General features: G+C 41.2%; 1 protein-coding gene across 9 annotated transcripts in view; it reads left to right on the top strand.

Moving 5' to 3' along the window:
* The first annotated feature begins 418 nt into the window (after positions 1 to 418).
* The window catches only part of ARHGAP32 (Rho GTPase activating protein 32), a 307,961-nt gene continuing 286,698 nt past the window's right edge, over positions 419 to 21,681 (top strand). For 2 of the 9 annotated variants that reach the window (XM_077964660.1, XM_077964657.1), the window contains exon 1: positions 419 to 590. The gene's annotated coding sequence lies outside the window, so the exon portion shown is untranslated. Of the gene's footprint in view, positions 933 to 21,681 lie in introns of all 9 variants that reach the window. The other 7 variants (XM_077964658.1, XM_077964655.1, XM_077964656.1 and 4 more) reach the window with 6 other exon arrangements.

The raw sequence follows: 21,681 nt of genomic DNA, 5'->3' as shown, positions 1-21,681 counted from the left end.
AAGGGATGGAGAGGCGAGGATCTTCCTGACTTGCGGCAACGCCCCCTCTCCTCCGCGGCGCGGTGACAGTGTTCTGGGGTCAGCTGGGAGTGGAGAGGAGCGACTGCCGTAGTCTCGGAGGATGCCTCTTCCCGGCGCTACTGCTGCTGCGGCGGCGGCCGGTTTTTTATTTTTGCACCGCAGCACAATGCAGGGGCCGAGGCAACAGCCTACGTCGGGACCCCTCAGGCAGCGTCTCTACCCACTCCGCGCTCCCAGCCCCCCAGCCCCCCAAGCCCCCAGGGGCACCCGCCTAGTGCCCCTCGCTGCACCCCCGGCGGCGCACGTGCGCTCCTGGGACAACGGCAGGCGAGGCCTCGGCGCGCCCCCGCCCCCTCGGCCGCGCGCGCGCTCCGCCAGCCGCCCGCCCTCCTCGCGCGTGCTCGTGCCCGCGGCCGCGGCAGCGCGCCTCTTCTCCCCGCTGCGGGCGTCGCGGGTGCAGGAGGAGGCGGAGCGGAGGAGGCGGAGGCTGGGCGGGCGGCGGGCTCCGGCGGGGGCACGCGCCGGCCAGCTGGGCGGGGGCGCTGCGGGGGCGGCCCGAAGGCGTCAGGGTGAGGGGCTCTGGAGCCCGAGGACCCGCGTTCCCGGGGGCCGACTCCGCCGCGGGAGGGCGAGCGCGGTGCGTGCCGGAGGTGGGGACTTGGAGGCCGCGGCCCGGCGCCCCCGCCCCCGAGCCTGACGGGGCGCGAGGCGGGATGAGGCGCTGGCGCGGGGGGCGCCCGGCCGAGCCCCCGCGGCTGCCCTCGGCGGCCAGGCGCTAGGCTCGGCGGCGCCGGCGGCGCTCGGCGGCGGCGGCGGGCGGAGGGCGTCGGGCCCGGCCCGCGGAGGGCAGACACGGAGCGGCCAGCGGGGCGCAGGGACGCCGCGGCGGCGCGGCGGGGCCGCGGGGCTCGGTAAGGCGGGCGCGCGGGAGGGCCGGGGGCGCCGGTGACGTGGGCAGGCCCCGCGGGAAGGGCTGCGGGGGCCTCTCTTTCCTTCTTAGAAAAAATTCTTTTTAGAGTGAGGGCTCCGGATCGCATGCTCCCGGAGGAGCCTCTCGGTTGTACCCTCACCCCCGGCCCCATCTCCCCGGCCTCCCGGGGCGGACGTCGCTGCGGGCCCACGACCTCCCGCGCCACGCGCTCCCCGCTCCCCGCGGCCTCCGCGAGCCGGGCGTTCGGACGGCGTTCTGGCCTGCCGCAGCGCTCTCCGCCCCGGGCCCAAGGCGGGCGGCAGCCGCGACTCCCGGGAGCGGCCGAGTGGGGGCTCCAGGGACACCGGCGCTCCCGGAGGAGCCGCGGGAGCGTTTCCCTCCGCTGCCCGCGGGCGACATCGCGGGTCCCGCCCCCCCCGTGTGCGTGGGCCCCGCGGGGCCAGAGGTCTCTGTTCCCCCAGGCTCCGGTGGAGTTTCCCTCCTCGTCTTTCCCATTGACTGAAGTTGCCGCTGCATGTTGGACGACGGTGGTGAATTAGTGCTTTTTTCCACCTCGCTTCCTCGCCACCCCTGTATCTTGGTTTCCCGTTTTGTTGACTTTATCAAACATTTATGTTAAAGATTTTCTTAAGCAGTACACAAGAAATGGTAGGGAGAGAAAATCAGACCTGATTTCTTAGCTTTAGTCTACCTTGGACTTTTTATAGCTTCACCTTCTGTTTGTGAAACTTGAAGATGGAAGGAAGGAGGAGACCCAAGCAGAATGCTTGGGATGCAGTTTAATAGTCATCTTTTAGGAAATAGAATTTGGATAATTATAATTTTGATCTGAATGCAGAGTTACAATCTGTCTTTAAAATGCTTGGGGCACTGCGTGATGCTACATGGCTAGCTGGCAGCTGGGCATAGCATTGTTGTCAGCATCTCTTTTATTTTCTGTTCTTTCAGAGTTTTATTTGGCACAGATTTAGACCTTTTAAGTCAGTCTGAATGGGAATAACTTTTCTGATACATTGGTTGCTTTTGTAAACGTTGTCTATATTTGTATTTCTATTGGAAGAAGATAAAGCAAATGGTGCTGGACTGCGGTGGCTCTTAGAGTCTACACAGTTTGCTGGTCTGAATCAGTGACTGCATTTGTTGTAATATTTTTGAGTATTTATGGTTGTGACTCAATATATCCTTCCTTATTGGGTACATTGAAGTGGCTCTCAGAATCGATATTTGTTCCTTGGACTTGAGTGTGAAGGAAAGAGAAGCTTTAATTTCTGCTACGACATGACCTCAAAGTTTTTCAAGTACTCATTGGTGTGTTTTCCTTTTAATGGGGCTGTTTGTGAAGATGAGGCATTAGGATGTTGTAATTTGCAATTTCAGGAATGTCTGGAGCCTGATTCGTTCTTGGAATTGGATATATGGTGATGCTTCATAGAGCAAGTGTCTATAATGGTGTCAGGTTGGAACCGTGTTTAAGCCAGTTATCTTCGTCCTGTGGTCCCTATAGCAGTCCGTGTATAAAGCAGCACTTTGGACAGAGACTTGTCTGGACACAGCTGGGGTGGAAGCCCAGTTTACTGTATGATCATTCACATTGAGGTGGGTGACAGGGTGAAGTAGTGGGGGAGAAAAACATAAGTGGGACAGAGAGGAAATGTGAGTTGGAAGAACATTCTCCAGTTATGTAACTGTTTTGTTTTCTAGGGAGAGACTAAGAACCAGCAAGACAGGCTCAACTGTCTTTAGAGCCTTTGATGTTGGTTTGAATTCCAGTAGTTATGTTCCTTCTATGTTCATTTCCCAACCTCCGTATCATTTTCCAGTCACCAAAAGCTTTTCTGAAGTTGGCCTGCGACTCTAATGGCAATACATTCATCTCTACTTCTCTCTCTCTCGGTGCTATATAAACGATGTTTTTATTGTTGTTTGTTCTGACTTGACTTATTCAAGTGTTTTCCTTCCCAAGCTGACCTGAGTATATTTTCTGCACACTATATGTTGATCGTAGACGCGTGTAATAAATGTTAAGGACTAGGCATCTGTTTTCTTCATAAGGCTGTGGTAGCAAAAGAGGAATGAAACAAAAAGGAACTTGACATAGTTGAACTTTTAAAGAGTAAGACTAATATTCTTGAGAATTTTTCGGGTTTAACCCGTGATTGTGAAATCCAGTGTCCGTGGAAGTAGTCAAGAGGCAGCAAGGACTTGAAGTCAGGTTGAGGTTGAAGTTCTGCCCCATAGTAGCTGTGTGACAATGTACCTTCCTTGGACAAGTTACTTACATTTCTGAGCTTGTTTGCTTTTTATAACATAGAGATAAGAAGGCTTGCATTGTCTTTCTTACGGAGTTGTGAAGGATCAGATGATAGAAGGGATATGAAAATGCTCTGCAGAACTATTTTTAAATATGTATTGTTGTCATTATGTATAAACTTAGTTGCAAACCTGTATTACCTGGCAAATTGGCCTGGCAAACTTTTTTAAATACTGTAACAGAAGTTTAAAAAACATGCAGCTAAAGACTGGGCAGGGTGGCTTACACCTCTAATCAAATGCTTTGGCAGGCAGAGGTGGGAGGATCCCTTGAGGCCAGGGGTTTGAGACCAGTCTGGGCAACATAGAGAGGCCCAGTCTTTACAGAAAATCAAATAAAAACAATTACTTGAGTGTAGTGGCACACACCTGTAGTCCTAGCTACTCGGGAGGTTGAGATGGAGGGATCACTTGAGCCCAGGAATTAGGGGTTACAGTGAGCTATCATTGTGCCACTGCCTTCGAGCCTGGTCAACAGAGTGAGACCCTGTCTCAAAACAATAACAACAAAAACAGATAAGGACTGAGAACATGTTAGATTTCTTCTAGTTCCAAAATTTTGTGCCTCTGTCTTATTTAGAAAATCCACCAGTAGTAATTGCAATTTTGAACTCTCCGGAATTTTCAATAATTTGGAGACAGATCAAGTTTATTGAGACTGTGAGCTACCGCTGCTGCTTGTTTTTAAAATTTAATAGAGTCAGGGCCATGCTATGTTGCACAGGCTGGCCTCCAAATCCTGGGCTGAAGTGATCTTCCCACGTTGCCCTCCTGAGCAACTGGGACTACTGTCCTGTGCCAAGGCTGGACAAGACTTTGAACTTCTTTAAAGTATCAGTTCACAATACCAAAGGAGGTTACAAGTTAATGATTGGTAAGAAGTGTTTAGTAAAAAATATTTTATATTTGTCTGCATTATTTAGGGAACCTATGGGCAAACTATAGCCTGCAGGCCATATCTGGCCCGTGGCTAAGAATGATTTTTATATTTTTAAATGGTTGAAAACAATCGAATAAAATTTCGTGTCATGAGAATGGTATAAACCGCAAATGTCAGTGTCCTTCAGTAAAGTTTTATAGGAACACAGTCACTCATTCATTCTTGTGTCTGTGGCTACTTTGGCAGTGCGGCAGCAGAGCGGAGTACTTTCATAGCTCGGCCTGCAAAGCCTCAAGTATTTATTATCTGGTTCTTTAAAAGAAAAGTTTTCCAACCCCCGATTTAGGACTTAACATTTTTTTTACTTTGATTAACGTATGTGTTATTTCTTATCAGAGCCATTATAAGGTTAAGAATCCTGGAAAGGCACTAATTTTTGTTTTGGAGCCAGATAGACTTGGGTTCACATATCAGATATGATATTTATAAACACTGATCCTGGACAAACTAATGAATGTCATGGGACCTCAGCGATTTCCTTTGTGACCAGGGAATATCAGTAGTATCAACCTTGGAAGGTTGTAGTGAGGATGAAATGAAATAGTACATGTTAAGGCTTAATCTGTGACATACAGGAAGCCCTCGGTAAGTGATAGATGATGATGATTAGAAACGCTACCCTGAAAGTATGCCTAAAATATTGTATATTACTGTCACCTCCAGATTAGAGAGTGATTTTCCTGAGTGATATGCTGTTTGCTATAGAATTTTCTCATTTGATGAAATGTAGTTTAGTTAACAGCTGATAAGCGGAATAACTTGAGAAATTTCCTGTTTGCTGTAGTGTATTTTTACTAATCACTTGCTGATTTCAGATAATTAAGTATGGGTGGAAAGATACTTCTCTTTTTCATAGATCCTGATTCTTGATGATTTCCTGATAATGTTCTTATGTTTATAAATTGGATTTAAATACCACTTCTATTTTCATAGTGATACTGGCTTTTTTTTTTTTTTTTTTTTTAGAAAGATGAGTGAGAAAAGTCAGTTTTGATTAGGCCAGGGTTGGAAAATTTTCCCCATGTGTATATATACTCTAAAGTCTTCCTTATGATTTGCATTCACATCTTTATGGCATGCTTCTCAGAGTTGAAATAATAAAAGGTAATTTTTTTTTCCTAAGTAGATCTAGTTTACTATCCAGAGACTTTTTGAAGTATTTGATTTAAGTTACCTTACAGTTGAGAAATTTGGTGTGCCTCTCAACTTCAAATGCTGGTTTATTAACATTAATCTCAAACTAAGAGTGAGCAAATAAAAAAGGCCATTGTTCTGACTGAGTTAAACAAAATAGAATTGGGGTCATTGTGACTCTTGCAGTTCTACAAACTGTCCAGTTTCTTGGCCTTAGCTGATGCTTCAGTGAAGTGAGATGATCCAGAGGAGATAGGGGAAGGCACTAATGTTCCCACACTGTCCTCGATGAAACAGTGAGATGGAGGCAGAAGGGCTCTTCCATAAAACCATTGAACAGCACCTTGAAAGCTGCAGGGTTCTGATTGTAGCACCTCAAACAGAGTAGACCTAAAGAAGTCGAGATGCGACAGTTTTTCTCTTGAGGTTAAAAAACAAATCAAACCAGACATTTCCTATCTGGAAAGATGAGACTTGAGCAGGTGTATTCCCCAAGGTAGTAAAGTGTAAGGATTTTATAAAATGGATATTTTCAGTTTTACAGTATACCTGGACGAGGGAGGGCTATTCTTGTATTTAAAGGAGATTGTTTTAGAACAAGTAAGAGGAAATAAGAAATGGGTGTTTGGTTTAATTTCTCATGAAAAAAACATGAAACTGAATGTTCAGAATAGAAGTAAAATTCTGGCTTTCAGAAACACTTTTTTTTTTTTTTTTTTTCTGTTTCTGGCTGTGTATCTATTTACTATTTTATTTTATATCCTGGATTATAATATACATAATATTGGAGGCTGTGGAGATAGAAAGCATTGAGAGGAAAAGCATGTGTGAACCATTCATTATGGAAATGTTATAATATGTGCAATTTGTCTCTATTTGAAAAGAGAGGCATCATACTCTAGGAGAGAATCTTCTAGAAAATTCTATCAGTTTGCCCTGAAATAGTAAAATCCTTACTATCTGGATTTCAGCCTTGTGATGTGAGGCAAGCTATTTGACTGCACTGCTTTTTTTTTTTTGTTTGAGACAGAGTCTCATTCTGTGGCCCAGGCTGAAGTGCAGTGGCTGGATCTCAGCTCACTGCAAGCTCCGCCTCCCAGGTTTACGCCATTCTCCTGCCTCAGCCTCCCGAGTAGCTGGGACTACAGGCGCCGCCACCTTGCCTGGCTAGTTTTTTGTATTTTTTAGTAGAGACGGGGTTCACCGTGTTAGCCAGGATGGTCTTGATCTCCTGACCTCGTGATCCGCCCGTCTCGGCCTCCCAGAGTGCTGGGATTGCAGGCGTGAGCCACCGCGCCCGGCCGACTGCGCTGCTTTTATTCCCTTGTGTGTAGCATGGAAACAGTAACTCCTGTTCCTCCTTTCATTGGAGAAATATAGGTGGTTGAAGGACTCTTAAGATGAGTAGCATTTTCATTAGTTTTGCGGAATAGATCATGTGAAGTTCAGTAATTACCCAGGATATCACACACCAAAAAAGTGAAGCAACTTTTAACAGGAAAATGAGTTTCGAACCTGGAATCAAGAGGACCTGGATATTTGTCTTGGCTCTGCTGTAAACAGCTTGTGACTTTGGACAAGTAATTTCTGTCTCCAAAGGTCCGGTTTCCATTGATCTACCTAAGGAGAATCTGACAGGCCTCCTTCTTGCTTTATATTCAGTGGCCCTCCAGATTAAGTAGGAATAGCAATCCTGACACGGTACGATAAGGGAAACCACATCTCTTTGTATCCGTGAACTGAGAAGTGTCCACTGAGTACATCTGTGTATCTCGTGCCATGCTTCACGCAGTGGAAGACAGATAGGTAAAAAGGTGTCGTTGTCTTTGCCCTCAGGAGGTGTTCATTTCATGGGAAGACAAACTAGTTTATGAAAAGGAATATTATAAGTAAGCAAGGAGATAGTGGAATGATCTGGCAGTTTGAGAACTTGTGATGTGCTGTTGGAGAGGATACTTTGTAGCCTTGTGACCTTGAACATGTAAAATGGGCTTTGTAGACTCCCTCCAACTCTGAAATTTGGTCATTCTGTCTTTGACGGAGAAGCAGCAGCTCTGAGTCCCCCTGTTGGTAGACAACCCAAGTAAGAACTCTCAATTAAAGCCAGATTTTTACACGCATTCTGTGTAGTTGATTTAGTAGATGGAAGGAAAAGTTTAATTTACTAGAAATGCAATCAAGGAATAACCCTTCTGAAAAATCAAGCATGTGAGAAGGGACAGGAGACCAAAGTGACCTTGTTCCTGAGGCAGTAAATTTGTGCCTGGATCTCATTTCTTCTTGCCTACAGGTCTTCTACTCCAGCAGTTTTCTTTCCTAGGATATCATTCTCTCTTTACTGAATCCTCTTTTAGTTAGCATCTGTGCCTTTTGTTACTTGCCGCAGTGATAACTAGTTGTCTACCCAATGCTGTTCTCTGTGGCTTCCTTTTAGTATATAGGTTCCTCAGGGTTTATCTGGGCACACGTTGGCCCAGCTAGAAGCTACATTTCCTAGCCTCTCTCTTACTAGTTGGATGTGGACTAAATTCTGGCTAAATGGTTGTGGACATAAGTGATATGTGTGATTTCTGGGTTGTGGCCTTAGAAAGGAAGCTAATCGTTTTCTATTTTCTCTTTACCCCCTTTTGCAGATGAGAGTGTAGGGTGTTAATACACTGATGGGGCATGTTATTCAACCTGTGAAGGTGAGGGCAACACCTTAGCGGGAAGGGGATGAATAAGATGGATTTTTAGATGACCTTGTGGAGCAGAACTGCCTCCTAGCCTTGTACTTCTCATTTATCTTTGGGTAGTTAAGTGAGAGAGGAATAAAGTTTTATCTCTTGAGCTACTGATACCTTAAATGAATAAATCACACCTTTTAAACCACCTCTACCTTGGGATCCCCTTCATTTACATTTATTGCCCTTTTTTTATGTTTCCTTTTGCAGCAAAAATTTTCAAGAGTTGTTTATATTTGCTCTCCCTTCTTCACCACTGATTCTTTAGCCTGATCATTTGAGCTCATCATATGAATTACTCTTCCTGTCAGTGACTTCTTCCTCTACCCCCCAAAGTGTTTACCATCTCAGTAAGTGGCATCATCAGCCACCGCTTGTGCAGGCCAGAATCCCCAGAGTCATCCTTATCCTTGATTTCTTTTTTTCTTCCACTCCACTGAAATTGTTTTTAATCAAGATTGCAGTGACCTGTATCTTGCCAAAGCTCTAGTGGTCAGTTCAATGTTTGTATCTTATTTGATCTCTCACCAGCATTTCACAGTGGCCAGCATTACTTCTTGTGACCTCTTAGTTGTTCATTCTCATTTTCTATATGCTTTTGGCAGTTTATCTCTACTTACTCACTCCTTGAAAATTTGGAATGTCCCTCAGGTGATTTTCTCCAATTTTTTGGTTTCAGATGTCATTTGTATGCTGATGAGGCTCAAATTCTTATTTCTAGTACTGACTTTTTTCCCCCCTTGAGCTCTACACTCACGTAACTCCATGCCTCTGCTTGGATATCTAATGGGCATCTCAAAGGCAGCATGAACAAAGGAGGGCTATGAATTACTCTTCCTGTCGGTGACTTCTTCCTCTACCTCCCCCAAGTCTTCACCATCTCAGTAAGTGACATCATCAGCCACCACTTGTACAGGCTAGAACCCTTGGAATCATCCTCCTTGATTTCTTTTTTTCCTCCTCATCTCATATTAAGTCTGGTCACTTCCACCTTTATAATGTAAACTGAACCTGACTACATCTCACTTTTTTCACTGGTAAAAACCTAGGCTAAGCTAGTAGGCTTTGTCATCTGGCAGACTGCCAGCAGATTTCCCTGCTTCTCCTCCTGTCCCTGTCCTTCCCCTCATTCTCACCATACACAGGAGCCAAAATAATGTTAAATGTTAATCAGATCATATCATTGTGCTTACTGGTTTTCCAATACACTTATTGCTGAAACAGAAACTTAACATTTTACTATGGAAATAAACCCTTCATTTTGGTGACTATCAGGTTCCATATCAGTAGTTCTCAACCCGGGAAGATTTTCCCCTCAGGTGATGTCTGGTGACGTTCTTGGTTGTCACAAATTGGGGTAGGTTGCTACTGGCATCTAGTGGGTAGAGGTCAAAGTGGCTGCTAAACATCCAACATCCGATAATGCACAGGACAACTCCCAGGAGCAAAAAATTATGTGGTCCAAAATGTTTGTAATGTGTGATATGGCTCCTGGCTGCTTCTCTGATCTCATCTTCCGCTGTCTCTTCTTTTCTTCTTTGTTCACTGGGCTACAGTCTCAGTGGTGCTCCTTTTTTTTTTTTTTAAAGTAGAATTTATTTTTAGGTTCACAGCAAAACTGAGCTAAAGGTGCAGAGGTTTCCTATATACCCCTTGTCTTTACACATGTGCGGCTTCCCCCATTATCAGCATCCCACATCAGAGTTTGTTACAGTTGATGAGCCTACATTGAAACATCATTATCACCCAAAGTCCAAAGGCTACATTAGGATTCACTCATTTTTCCCACTTCTTCTGAGGGGGGGGGGGGGAAAAGACTTGATGTTGTACCTTCTGTGGATTTGGACAAATTAATAATGACATGTATCCACATCATAGTATCTTATAGAGTAGTTTGACCCTCCCTCTCTCCAGCCCCTGTCAACCACCAGCCTTTTTACTGTGTTCATACTTTTGCCTTTTCCAGAATGTCATATAGTTAGAATCATAGAGTATGTAACCTCTTCAGACTAGCTTCTTTCACTTAGGATAAACAGTTAAGTTTCTTCCCTGTCTTTTCGTGGCTTGATTGTTCATTTCTTTTTTAGTGCTGAGTAATATTCCATTGTCTGGATATACTACAGTTTATTTATTCTTTCACCTGCTGAAGGACATCTTAGTTGCTTCCAAATTTTGACAGCTGTGAATAAAATTGCTACAAGCATCCGTGTGTGTGTGTGTGTGTGTGTGTGTGTGTGTTTAGTAAGTTTTCATCTTGTGTAAATACTTAAGCATGCGATTGTGGGATCATATGTTAAGAATAAGTTTAGTTTGCAAGAAACTACAACACTGTCTTCCCAAGTGACTGTGCCATTTTACAACCTCACCAGTAGTGAGTGAGAGTTCCTGTTGTCCACATGTGGTGTTGTCAGTGTTTTAGATTTTGGCCATACTTATGGGTGTGTGGTATATGACATTGTTTCTTCCCTTTGAATAAAAGCACATTCTGTCTTAGGGATTTGTGCTTGCTGTTCCTTTTACTTAAAATGACTTATTTTTAATTTTTTTTAGAGGCAGGGTTTTACTCTGTTACTCAAGATGGAGTGATCATAGCTCATTGTAACCTCAAACTCCTGGGCTCAGGTGATCCTCTTACATCAGCCTTCCAAGGAGCTAAGACTATAGGTGCGTGCCACTGTGCCGGGCTAATTTTTGTAATTTTTGTAGACACGAAGTCTCTCTGTGTTGCCCAGGCTGGTGTCGAACCCCTGGGCTCAAGGGATCCACCTGCCTCAGCCTCTCAAAGTGCTGGGATTATAGGCGTGAGTCATGGCGCCTGGCCACGTACTTCTTTTAAGTCTTGTCATGGCTACCTTCTTCCTCTCCCAGAGAGACCATAATAATTACCTGTATATATAGCACCCCCACCTGTTTCTTTTATATCATCCCATTTTGTCTTCTTCATATTCATGTATTATTTGCTTATTTGTTTAATTAATTAATTTATTTTTTGAGACAGGGCCTCATTTTGTCACCCAGACTGAAGTGCAGTGGCGCGATCTCAGCTCACTGAAGCCTCGACTTACTGGGCTCAAGCAATCCTCCCACCTCAGCCCCCAAGTAGCTGGGATTACAGGTGTGCACCACCATGCCTGGCTAATTTTTGTATTTTTAAATAGAGATGGGGTTTCACCGTGTTGCCCAGGCTGGTCTTGAACTCCTGGACTCAAGTGATTCAACTGCTTTGGCCTCCCAAAGCTCTGGGATTATAGGCATGAGCCACTGTGCCCAGCCGTGTGTTTAGTTTATAACCCCCCGTCTCTGAGCTACTCAAGGGGTGAGGGCTTTGTCTAGGCTCCTGCTATATCTCTAGCATTCCTACTTAATAAACATTTGTTGATAATAGAGAGGTGCTAGAGTCACTTTTAGGAATGGAGCAGGGTTTTCAGCAATAATGACAAGTCACAGGATCCAGCTGGTACCAGTAGAGAAGCTTGTAGTTTGCTGGAGGGTGAAAAGTCCATTGAGACAAGGCTGCTTTGGTCTTCTATTTAGTAACTAATTTTGAAGAATGGAGAAATTCACCTTTTTTTTTTTTTTTTTTTTTTGTGAGGAGGCAAATGATAAAAAAGCAAGATGATGGGAACTTCTTAAGAAAGAAAGGTTACTTCAGGGTGTAACTTTGGTTTTGCCTGTGTCTCATACCACTAGTCTGCATATAGAGCTATAGCTTCATATTGCCGCTATATAGGCCTCCAGGGAATATGCCATCTGCCTTTCTCTAATATCAGAATTCCTTCCACATTATCCTTGGGAGGTAATTACTTACCCTCTGCTTTATTTTTACTGTCTGAAAACTCAGTTGTTCACAAGACCGGCTAACTTTTTAAAAAGAGTTCTTATTGTTAGGAAATGTATCTCGTTCTATGAAACTGGAACATTGCTCCATGCATTTCTGACTCCACACAGATCTGCTTTATTTTTCACATGATAGCTCTTTAGCTGTGAAAAATGGTTGGTTCTTTTATCTTCCCACCAGTCTTTTCTCTTTCTAGGCTCAACGTATTCATTTTCTTCAACTATTCCTCATAAGACAAGGTTTTTAGATTATTTTTCAGGCCCATCCCTAACATTTTTGGGACTTGGGGCAAGAATACAAATTGCAGGTCTGCTATGGTTTGGATATTTGACCCTCCAAACCTCACATTGAAATTTTGATCCCCAACGTTGGAGGTGGGGCCCCCACTAGGAGGTATTTGGGTCATGAGAGTGGAGCCTTCATGTCTACATTAATGTCTGCCGTGGGTGGGGTGTGAGTGAGCTGTCACTCTGTTAGCTCCCCACAGAGAGCTGGTTGTGGAAAAGAGCCTGGTACCTCCCTCCACTTGCGTCCTCTCTCACCATGTGATCTCTGCACATGCTGGCTCCCCTTTGCCTTCTGGCGTGAGTGGAAGCAGCCTGAAGCTTTCACCAGATGCCTGACCTTCCAGCCAGCAGAATTGTGCACCAAATAAACCTTCTTTGTAAATTACCCAGTTTCAGGTATTCCTTTATAGCAATACTAAACGGACTAAGAAGAGGTTCATATGTCTATACAAGTTATGAATCAAGTTACCTTATAAATAGAAGATGTTCCATTTGCCGACTTTATCAAATAAAACTTCATAATAACCTAGATCAGAGTCGAACAGAGAATTCAGATTCCTCTGAGTTTGTTTTTTTGGTTTGTTTTTGAGAGCGAGTCTTGCTTTGTTGCCCAGGCTGGAGTGGAGTGCAGTGGCGTGATCTTGGCTTACTGCAACCTCTGCCTCCCAGGTTCAAGTGATTTTCTTGCCTCACCCTCCTGAGTAGCTGAGGGACCACAGGTACGTGCCATCATGTCCCGCTAATTTTTACATTTTTATTAGAGACAGGGTTTCACTATGTGGGCCAGGCTGGTCTCAAACTCCTGATCTCAAGTGATCTACCCTCCTTGGCCTCCTAACTCTGAGTTTGTTTTTAGAACACAAGCTAAGGTGCAGAGAGCCAGCCTCTAACCTGAGGTCTTCTTCTTTTCCCCAGGCTCCTTGAACTGTGAAGTTTGCATGTGCATGTCTGTGGAACTCCAGCCCATACACCCTTCAAACAGCTGCTCTTTGACCATTCTTTGGCCTAGGGTTGTAAATACTATTGGTTGGGTCATCTGTCCTCAGGAGAACTGACTCAGGGAAGAGGCCTGAGCAGACCCTGGAAGAGGTGGGAAATTTTGGAGTTCCGGTCAAGATGAGGGCTGGGGCATGTGGGCTGCAGATGGGCACATCCGTTAGGCCCTTAGCACAGCTGGCCCCATGGTCAGGGGTATGGTTAGAGGAAGGCCAGTGCAAGGTCCTCTGAAGCTTGAGGCCTAGGATGGGTGCCATTGCTTAGGTCTAAGCAGTACTGTTCTATGCAAGTAAAATTCTGGTTTTGGTCCTATTGCTAGAGTTGGTTATTGTGGAAAATGGTACATTCTCTCTTATGGTGCCTCAAATTAGATATGATATTTTAGTTAGAGCTTCCTAACCAATGTGTCAGCGGTTCTCTGAATGTGTTACAGATGGGCCAGAAATACTGATTCCCTTAGTTCTTAGGATCGTCAGGGGCAGAGTGGCAAGCGCTTCTAGGCTGATCACTTTTCCAGCAGGATGACCTGTTTACCCCAGGGTGCCTGTGCCAGTGCTGTTATGCTACCAGTATCAGGTATTTTATGGACAGCTTTAGGAGCATATATGTGTGTGTGTGTGTGTGTGTGTGTGTATATATATATATATTTTTTTTTTTATGAACATTATCACTTGGTCCACCTGAAAGCGTTAGAGGTGTCAAAGTAGGTTTTGTGCCCTTCTTATTTGTAAGGAAATAGATCCAGGTTAAGTCACTTATCTAGTGACATTTTCTTAAGTAGGCCAGTTGAAACTAGAGTTCCATTTTTGTGACTTATTTTGGTTTTTCTCTCTACTAACCCAAATTGTGTTCCGTGTACCTTTTTTTGGGATAATTTGTCACTCTTGTTCATCTAGGGCTTGTAGGAAATTACAGTTTTTAGAGCTTTTCTCTCCCAAATGTTGTTACATTGTTTTCCTTTTATTGTTATTTTTTAGTTTAAATATTCAATTTTATGTTTAATCCCTACTAAGTAGAATTATTTTCATGAGATTCAACCAATTGATGCAGCATCTTGAAACTGGATTTTATGTGTTACTCATTTTTTATAGCTCTCTTCTTTAGATTAGTATTATGTTTAGTTACTACAGTAATGTTTGTATGAAATGGTCACCTCAAACTCATTTATATAAGGTTAGATTACATAAGGCAGGAAAGTATGCAGTATATTTTAGAAATATTCCTGTTGTAAAACAGTTAAAGTTCCGGTGCTTAAATGTGAATTCACTTCTTATCTAATGCCTACTTTGTACTGATCTTAAGGAGTGTTATTTTATTGAAACCTCCCAATAACTCTAGTAGTATTACTATCATAGAAGGGTACTGGGCCTCAGAAAAGTGTGGTCACTTGATCAGGTTTACTCAACTACGTGGAGGATTGATTCGTACTTTAAATCCAGGTCTTTTTGCCTTTCAAGTGCTGTGTTTTCCTCAGTATTATTTTGTAAATAATGTGAAGTGATTTCTGAATATTTAACTTGGGCTGGGAAGGGGATGTTTTCCAGATTTATGTTCTTAACATTTAGAGTAACAAATTCTCTGCCATTACTCCTGCACAGGACGGCCTCTCTCTCTGCTCTCCCAGCAGAGAATTACCATCTGGTCAAAAACGTCAGTAGTGCCAAGGCTGAGAAACCCTGCTGTAAGAGTTCTGAGTAGTCAAGGTTTTACTCTGAGTGCGTTTGTGTTTGCAGTTTTCGCTATTTACCGTGATGATAGGTACTGGAATGCATGAGAGACGTGAACTGCTTGTGCCTCCATAGTTTATATTCTTAATTTGTCCACCTCCCTCCCAGTTTGGGAACAGGTTGACAGTGAGGGTAGAGCAAGATGTTTATCCACTTCTATTCTGTGTTGTTTCTAGAGAATCAGGGGTGTGGTGTTAGAGGCTTTCTGAATGGTGAAGGTTAGGCTTTTTAGGTTTTCATGCTGATTTTTATGATAACTTTCAATAGGAAAAAGTTGTGAGCCATGTGCAGTTACACTGTGTTTCATGTATTGGCTGCTAGCCCACCTGCCCTTGTGGAGAGTTGTGTTGATTGGTGAGAGCACAGATTTGAAGGAATGGTTGCTCAGTGTTCTCATACAGGTGCTTTCTGTTTTCGCCTGTTTTTGAGTTCCAAGGCATGATCGGAACCTCATTAGAGCAGTTTTCCCAATTTCTTTTCAGTACCTTCCCAGACCTGATTTTATGTCCCTTTGATCTAGATTACCATGCCCACCTCCTTAAACTTGTTTCAGTGTGTCATTTTAAACTATCAAGAACCATCTAAAGTTCTCTGTCTCCTACTGTTCTATTCAACTCTCTTGCTTGAGCTTCAAGGAGAGCCTTTTTAGAATCCTTCTTAACTCAGGTTCTGTTTTACCAAATGATAAACATCTGTTTTATTAATATTAACGGTGGCTCCTGTTATTGCTAACATTGTTTAATTATTATAGATATGCTATGAACTCTTCTAAGCTCCTTACACGTATTATCTGATTTAATCATGACAAGTGCCCCACGAGGTAGTTACATCTGTAATATTTTTATTACAGTAAAATATACATAAAGTAAAATTTGCTATCTTAGCTATTTTTTAGCTGTACAGTTTAGTAGTGTGAATATATTCACATTATTGTGCAGTAGCTCTCCAGAATGTTTTCATCTTGCAAAACTAAAACTCTGTGACTGTGAAACAGCTTGCCATTTTCCCCTCCTCCCAGGCCCAGTAACCACCATTCTACTTTGTTTCCATGATTTTGACTACTTTGGATACCCCATGTAAATGGGATTATACTATATAATATTCATCTTTATGTGACTGGCTTATTTCACTTAGCATAATGTCCTCAAGGTTCATCTATGTTGTAGCATGCAGAAGGATTTCCTTCCTTTTCAAGGGTGAATACTATTCCATTGTGTGTCCGTACCACATCCTGCTTATCCATTAATTGTCAGTGGACTCTTGGGTTGCTTCCATTTCTGGATGATTTTGAATAGTGCTGCTGTGAACATGAGTATGCAAATACTTCTTTGAATTCCTGCTTTCAGTTTTTTGGAGTATACATCCAAAGGTGGAATTGCTGGATCACATGGTAATTGTATTTTTAAACTTTTTGAAAAATAGCCATACCCTTTTTCCATTGCAGTTGTACCATTTTACATTGCCACCAAGAGTGCTCAAAGGTTCCAGTTTCTTCACATCCTTGGCGACATTTGTTATTTTCCTTTCCCCTTTCCCTCCCTCCCTCTCTCCCTCCCTCCTTCTCTCTCTCTCTCTTCTTTCTTTCTTTTCTTTTCTTTCTTTCTTTTTCTTTCTTTCTTTCCTTTCTTTCCTTTCTTTTCTTTCTTTTCTTTCTTTTCTTTCTTTTCTTTCTTTCTTTCTTTCTTTCTTTCTTTCTTTCTTTCTTTCTTTCTTTCTTTCCTTTCTTTCTTTCTTTCTTTTTCTTTCTTTTCTTTTCTTTTCTTTTCTTTTCTTTTCTTTTCTTTTCTTTTCTTTTCTTTTCTTTTCTTTTCTTTCTTTCTTTCTTTCTTTCTTTCTTTCTTTCTTTCTTTCTTTCTTTCTTTCTTTCTTTCTTTCTTTCTTTTTCTTCTCTTCCTCTTTCTTCTTCCTCCTCCTTCCTCCTCCTTCCTCCTTCCTCTTTCTCCTCCCTCTCCTTTTCCTCCTGCTTCTCCTTTTTTTTTTTTTTTTGCCAGTAGCCATTTTAATGGGTAAGGTGATGTCTTATCATGGTTTGGTTTGCCTTTCCCTAACGATAGTGATGGTGAGCATTTTTTCATATGCTTGTTGGCCATTTGTATATCCTCATTGGAGAAATGTGTGTTCAAGGCCTTTGCTCATTTTAAAATAGTTTTTTTGTTGTTGAGTTGTAGTTCTTTACATATTTTAGATGTCAGTCCTTTAACAGGTATACAATTTCAAATATTTTCTTCCATTCTGTGAATTGCCTTTTCATTCTGTTGATAGTGTCCTTTGATAGACAAACATTTTAATATTAATGTTGTCTAGTTTGTTTTTCCTCTTGTTGCCTGTGCTTTTGGTGTCATATCCAAAAAATTATTGCCAAATCCAGTGTTATGACATTTCCCTCCTATGTTTTCTTCTAAGACTTTCATAGCTCTTATGTTTAGATCATTGATCTACTTTGAGTTAATTTTTGTATATGGTATAAGGTAAGACTAATTTCATTTTTTGTGTGTGAATATCCAGTTTTCCCAGAACCATTTGTTGAAGACTGTCCTTTCCCAGTTAAATAGTCTTGACACTCCTGTAGAAAATCATTTCACTGTATATACTAGTACTCATACTAATTTTATAGATGAGGTGATTGACATTGAGGTGTGACTGATAGACAATATTAACATATCTTTAAAAAGAATTAGTTAACCCTGAAGTAATTTATATTTGGTACAGTAAAATGAAGGTTTTTAGGGTTGCGAGGTTTCTTTTTGGTGTGTTGCAGTCTTCTCCCAGGATTTTTGTAGTTTTTCCAGGCCTTATAAAACTACTTTGAAATGGTTTTAAAATAGTAGTTTTGGGCTGGGCTTGGTGGCTCATGTCTGTAATCCCAGCATTTTGGGAGGCCAAGGCAGGCAGATCACTGGAGGTCAGGAGTTTGAGAACAGCTTGGCCGACATGTCAAACCCCCTGGTGAGACCCTGTCTACTAAAAGAAATACAAAAATTAGCTGGGTATGGTGGCACACGCCTGTAATCCCAGCTACTAGGGAAGTACAAGAATCACTTGAACCCAGAAGGTGGAGGCTGCAGTGAGCCAAGATCTCGCCACTGCACTAGTCTGAGCGACAGAGCAGGACTCCATCTCAAAAAAAAAAAAGTAGCTTTTGCCATATTTTACAGCTGTTTATATGTAAGATGGGTTAAATGAATATATCAACATGAATTCAGTAGGTATTTACTACCTATTAGAAGTGGTTTTGTAGGGAATAAAAATTAGAGGCTTCCTTTATGCCATTATATTGTTAGGAATTAAAAAAACATGAAAGGCAGAATGATTTGAAGATAATACAGACTTTTTTTTTTTGGAGCGTGAGGAAAAATTAAAACTTTGCAAGATCTATTTTAATTCTATTTTATTTGTCTGGCATGCCAGGTCTATTCTTTTATAGGTAAATATTGTTTGTGAACATTTTGTCAGGTTTCTGTATTTCCTCTTAATTTGTGTGTAAAGGGCAGACATTATTTCCTTGTATATATAAAACTCCATCTTCATGTGTCATTTGGTGTTATGGTAATCGCTAAACATAAACATCTCTAAGTTTAGCTGTAAAAATCAACAGAACTTGAAGATTTTTTTCTTGTTACAACAACAAAGGGATTTCTATATACTATTGCATTTTATTGCCAAATAAGATTCTAATATGTTTAGGTTTCCTTTTAACAGTTTCACCATTAATATGGGGATCATTTACTGACATGTTTAAGTCAGAATTACCTTTGATTAACAGAACAAATTGCCTTTTCAGCTATTTGCTCCCAATAAGAAGCAGTTTTCATCCATTTATTTACTTAAGAGAATTTCCTGAAAGCTTTCTGGTGAATTCCTCAGCACCAAGTTATTTAACATAGGAGAGAGGTGGAAACAAAAAATGCTTGGTTTTTACTGGCTTTCTTTTAGCATTTCTCTCTAATCAAAATGGGGACTAGGCTTCCACACATAGACAACTGAATTAATGTAACCGGACCTGTTCCATCTAGGCTGACCTCTTGAAAGATAGGAGGGGAAGTCTAAAACAGGAGAAAAGTTTTAGAAATCCTTTGGATTAGGCTTACCCAGATTAGTGGTATGTAAAATATTATGATATTCTTAGTGTTTCAGGGTTATGGATTTTAGTAAAAGCAGGAAAAAATAAATTCTTGTTTAAATGAATCTATAATGGCACCAGTGGTTTGGAAACATTTCTGAGTTACTGAATTTTATGCAACAAAATCTGGAATAACTTTTCCTTTTTTCCTTTAGACCCTTTTTCTTTTATTTAACCTAATCCAGAGCCACTTTATACTCAATTTCAACAATATTTCTGAATTCCCATGATTTTTATTTCCTTTTTGCTGCTTTCAGCTGTGTTTCTCTCCACTCTAAGCTCATTAAAGTTGAAAAAAAAAATAGGAGATTTGGACCCATTTTTTTTTTTTTTTTTTCTGAGGAGTGTGGCGTTTAGCACCCTGTGGTGGCTCAGGATATTTTAAGTAGTATTTTCAGCTTTCTAGAAGTGTTTGCCTTATTTAGAAATAGTTATGGAAAGTTTTCTGTTTGGAGGAAACTGTTTCTTATCTTTGTTCTGGCAAAGTTCTTTCATCCTTTCAGCATCATGATTCAGTTGGTTTGTGTTCATGTAGGAGTTTGCAGCCTAGCTGCTAAAAAAGTTATTTCAGAGATGCTTATGTAACTCTTTTTAGATTAATTATTGGCTAATATTTTTGGGAGTAATTATTTTTTGATTACTCAGCTCTAATATATTTTATTGTGCTAAGACAGATCTTGGAGGTTGCTTTTAGTGCATGAAAGTAGTAGGAATTTGTTTTTAAAATGGGTGCTTTAAGGTAGACAGCTTAAACAGTTAAATGTTTGATTTTTATGTTTAAAGAGTTATTAAACTGTGTAAATAAAGGCAGTATTATATTTTACATGATCATGCTAAGGTGTTTAGCAGTTACAGAATCAGGAGCTTATTTTTTAAGACTTTTTTCTATTTGAAAATAAATGTCACAGCTGAGATTTCTTATTTCAATATATTTATTATCACATTTTAAGAAAGAACTTTTAGTTTATAACTCTGTATGAAAGCCCGTAATCAATTTATTCACTTTTTATCATTCATGATTTAAGACAGAGACAAGGGTGAGAAAAACCCTGAAGACCAGTCAACAAAAGCTTTCAAAACAGTGTTGTAAGCGGTGTGATAATTAGGATAAATCATAAGACCGTTGCCACCAGTGCTATTATTTGTGTTTGACTAGAATGATCAGTTCTTTTTGCAGCCCAGGTAAACAAATTATTTTATTTCACAAAAGAGATTTAAAAATTTATGGTTGAAGTGTAAATGAAATACTACGGCTCTTCAGTTTTGTAATGCTCATGCTGGCCTCAGATGTAAAAGTTCAGTCAGTGCAGTTGTTGCAGCCCATTTCATTGAAGGAATGGAGACAAAAGTTTGTTTGTAACTACCGTGGAACTGAGCACAAAGACGCCAGTGACCTTTGAACTTCTGTGGCTGTGCATCTGAACAAGGGATTGTTTGAGAATGGGAAAAGCTGCCAGTAGACTTGGGATATGCTTTCTCCTTGTTTTCTACAGAGTTGTTGAATGACCCTACTTCAGAAAAACAAAAAAACAAAAAACGAAACAAACAAAAAGCTTAATTGGAAGAAATTCTTACTGGTCTCAGAAGAATCTCATGTCTGCATAGCAAAATCTAATTAGATATTCATATCCCAAAGTGATAGTCATTAAAAATACTGTCTCCACTTACAAAAATGGCAACGTTAATTACTGCCATTTTATGCATTGACAAGGCTGGTAGGTGCTTGTGGTTTCTTCCTCTGCAGTTCTTATTATATTCTTATTAAAAGCTACCTTCCAGTTCTGTGGTTGGAAAATCCTTCTATATCTGGGTCACGCTAATTCCTTAGCTTTTTTTTACATTGCTTAAATGTTGGACATTATTCTGAAAGTAAAACCCATAAGTATTTGTCAGATGAATGAGTGAAGTAATAAAGGTACAGGAAAAGTGTTTTTTTTGTGTGTGTGTGAGAGAGAGGAATAATGGCATTTGCAGTACTCTTTTTTTTCCTTCTCCCAAAGTGCTTAATAAAAAACTAGTAACATTTCGCAGTATGAAAATACCATAAATACAGTATCTCTTTTGTAGCCATTGTGTATAGTTCTCTTATTTGTACTAGCCAGTGCTCAAACTGGGCCCAGACTAGACTTTATTTCAATTTTGTTGTCTTTGGAAAGAGCTGAGTAATCAATACTAATATTTCCATTTTGGAGAAAATCTGGTTCTAATTTATATTGTTGCGTATCTGTCTTACACATGATTAATAAATTATCAAGATGTTTGTATTTGAAGTTAATGTACCAATTTGCCATTACATAGTGCATGTGCTTTGAAGTGGTTCCTTTTTCCCATCAGTAATGCATTTGTGTGTATTATTTCAGGTACTTTTAGGTAGTTCTTTTTATGACTGGTGGCCAGCACCATAATTTAACTCATAGGTTATGATAGATTGCAGAAATCTGTCATCATGTTGCTTAACTGGAGTCATTGGGATCGAGTTTATGACTTCATTAGCTGTATTGTCTTGGTACCTGAGATGGGAAAAATTAGTATAGTAGTTATAATAAGAAAAGTGGTTGACTTTTTATTAACTTTCCTGAATGTGTTGATGTATATGTTAAAATACTGATTTATCAGAAGTTTAAAATAAAATCTTAACTGGTTGATAGTTGGAG

This window comes from Macaca mulatta, chromosome 14 (genome assembly GCF_049350105.2).
Source record: "Macaca mulatta isolate MMU2019108-1 chromosome 14, T2T-MMU8v2.0, whole genome shotgun sequence".
NCBI classification, from domain to species: Eukaryota; Metazoa; Chordata; class Mammalia; order Primates; family Cercopithecidae; genus Macaca; species Macaca mulatta.
The sequence above is the reverse complement of the archived record's forward strand: the minus strand, read 5'-3'. Positions and strand labels throughout refer to the sequence as shown.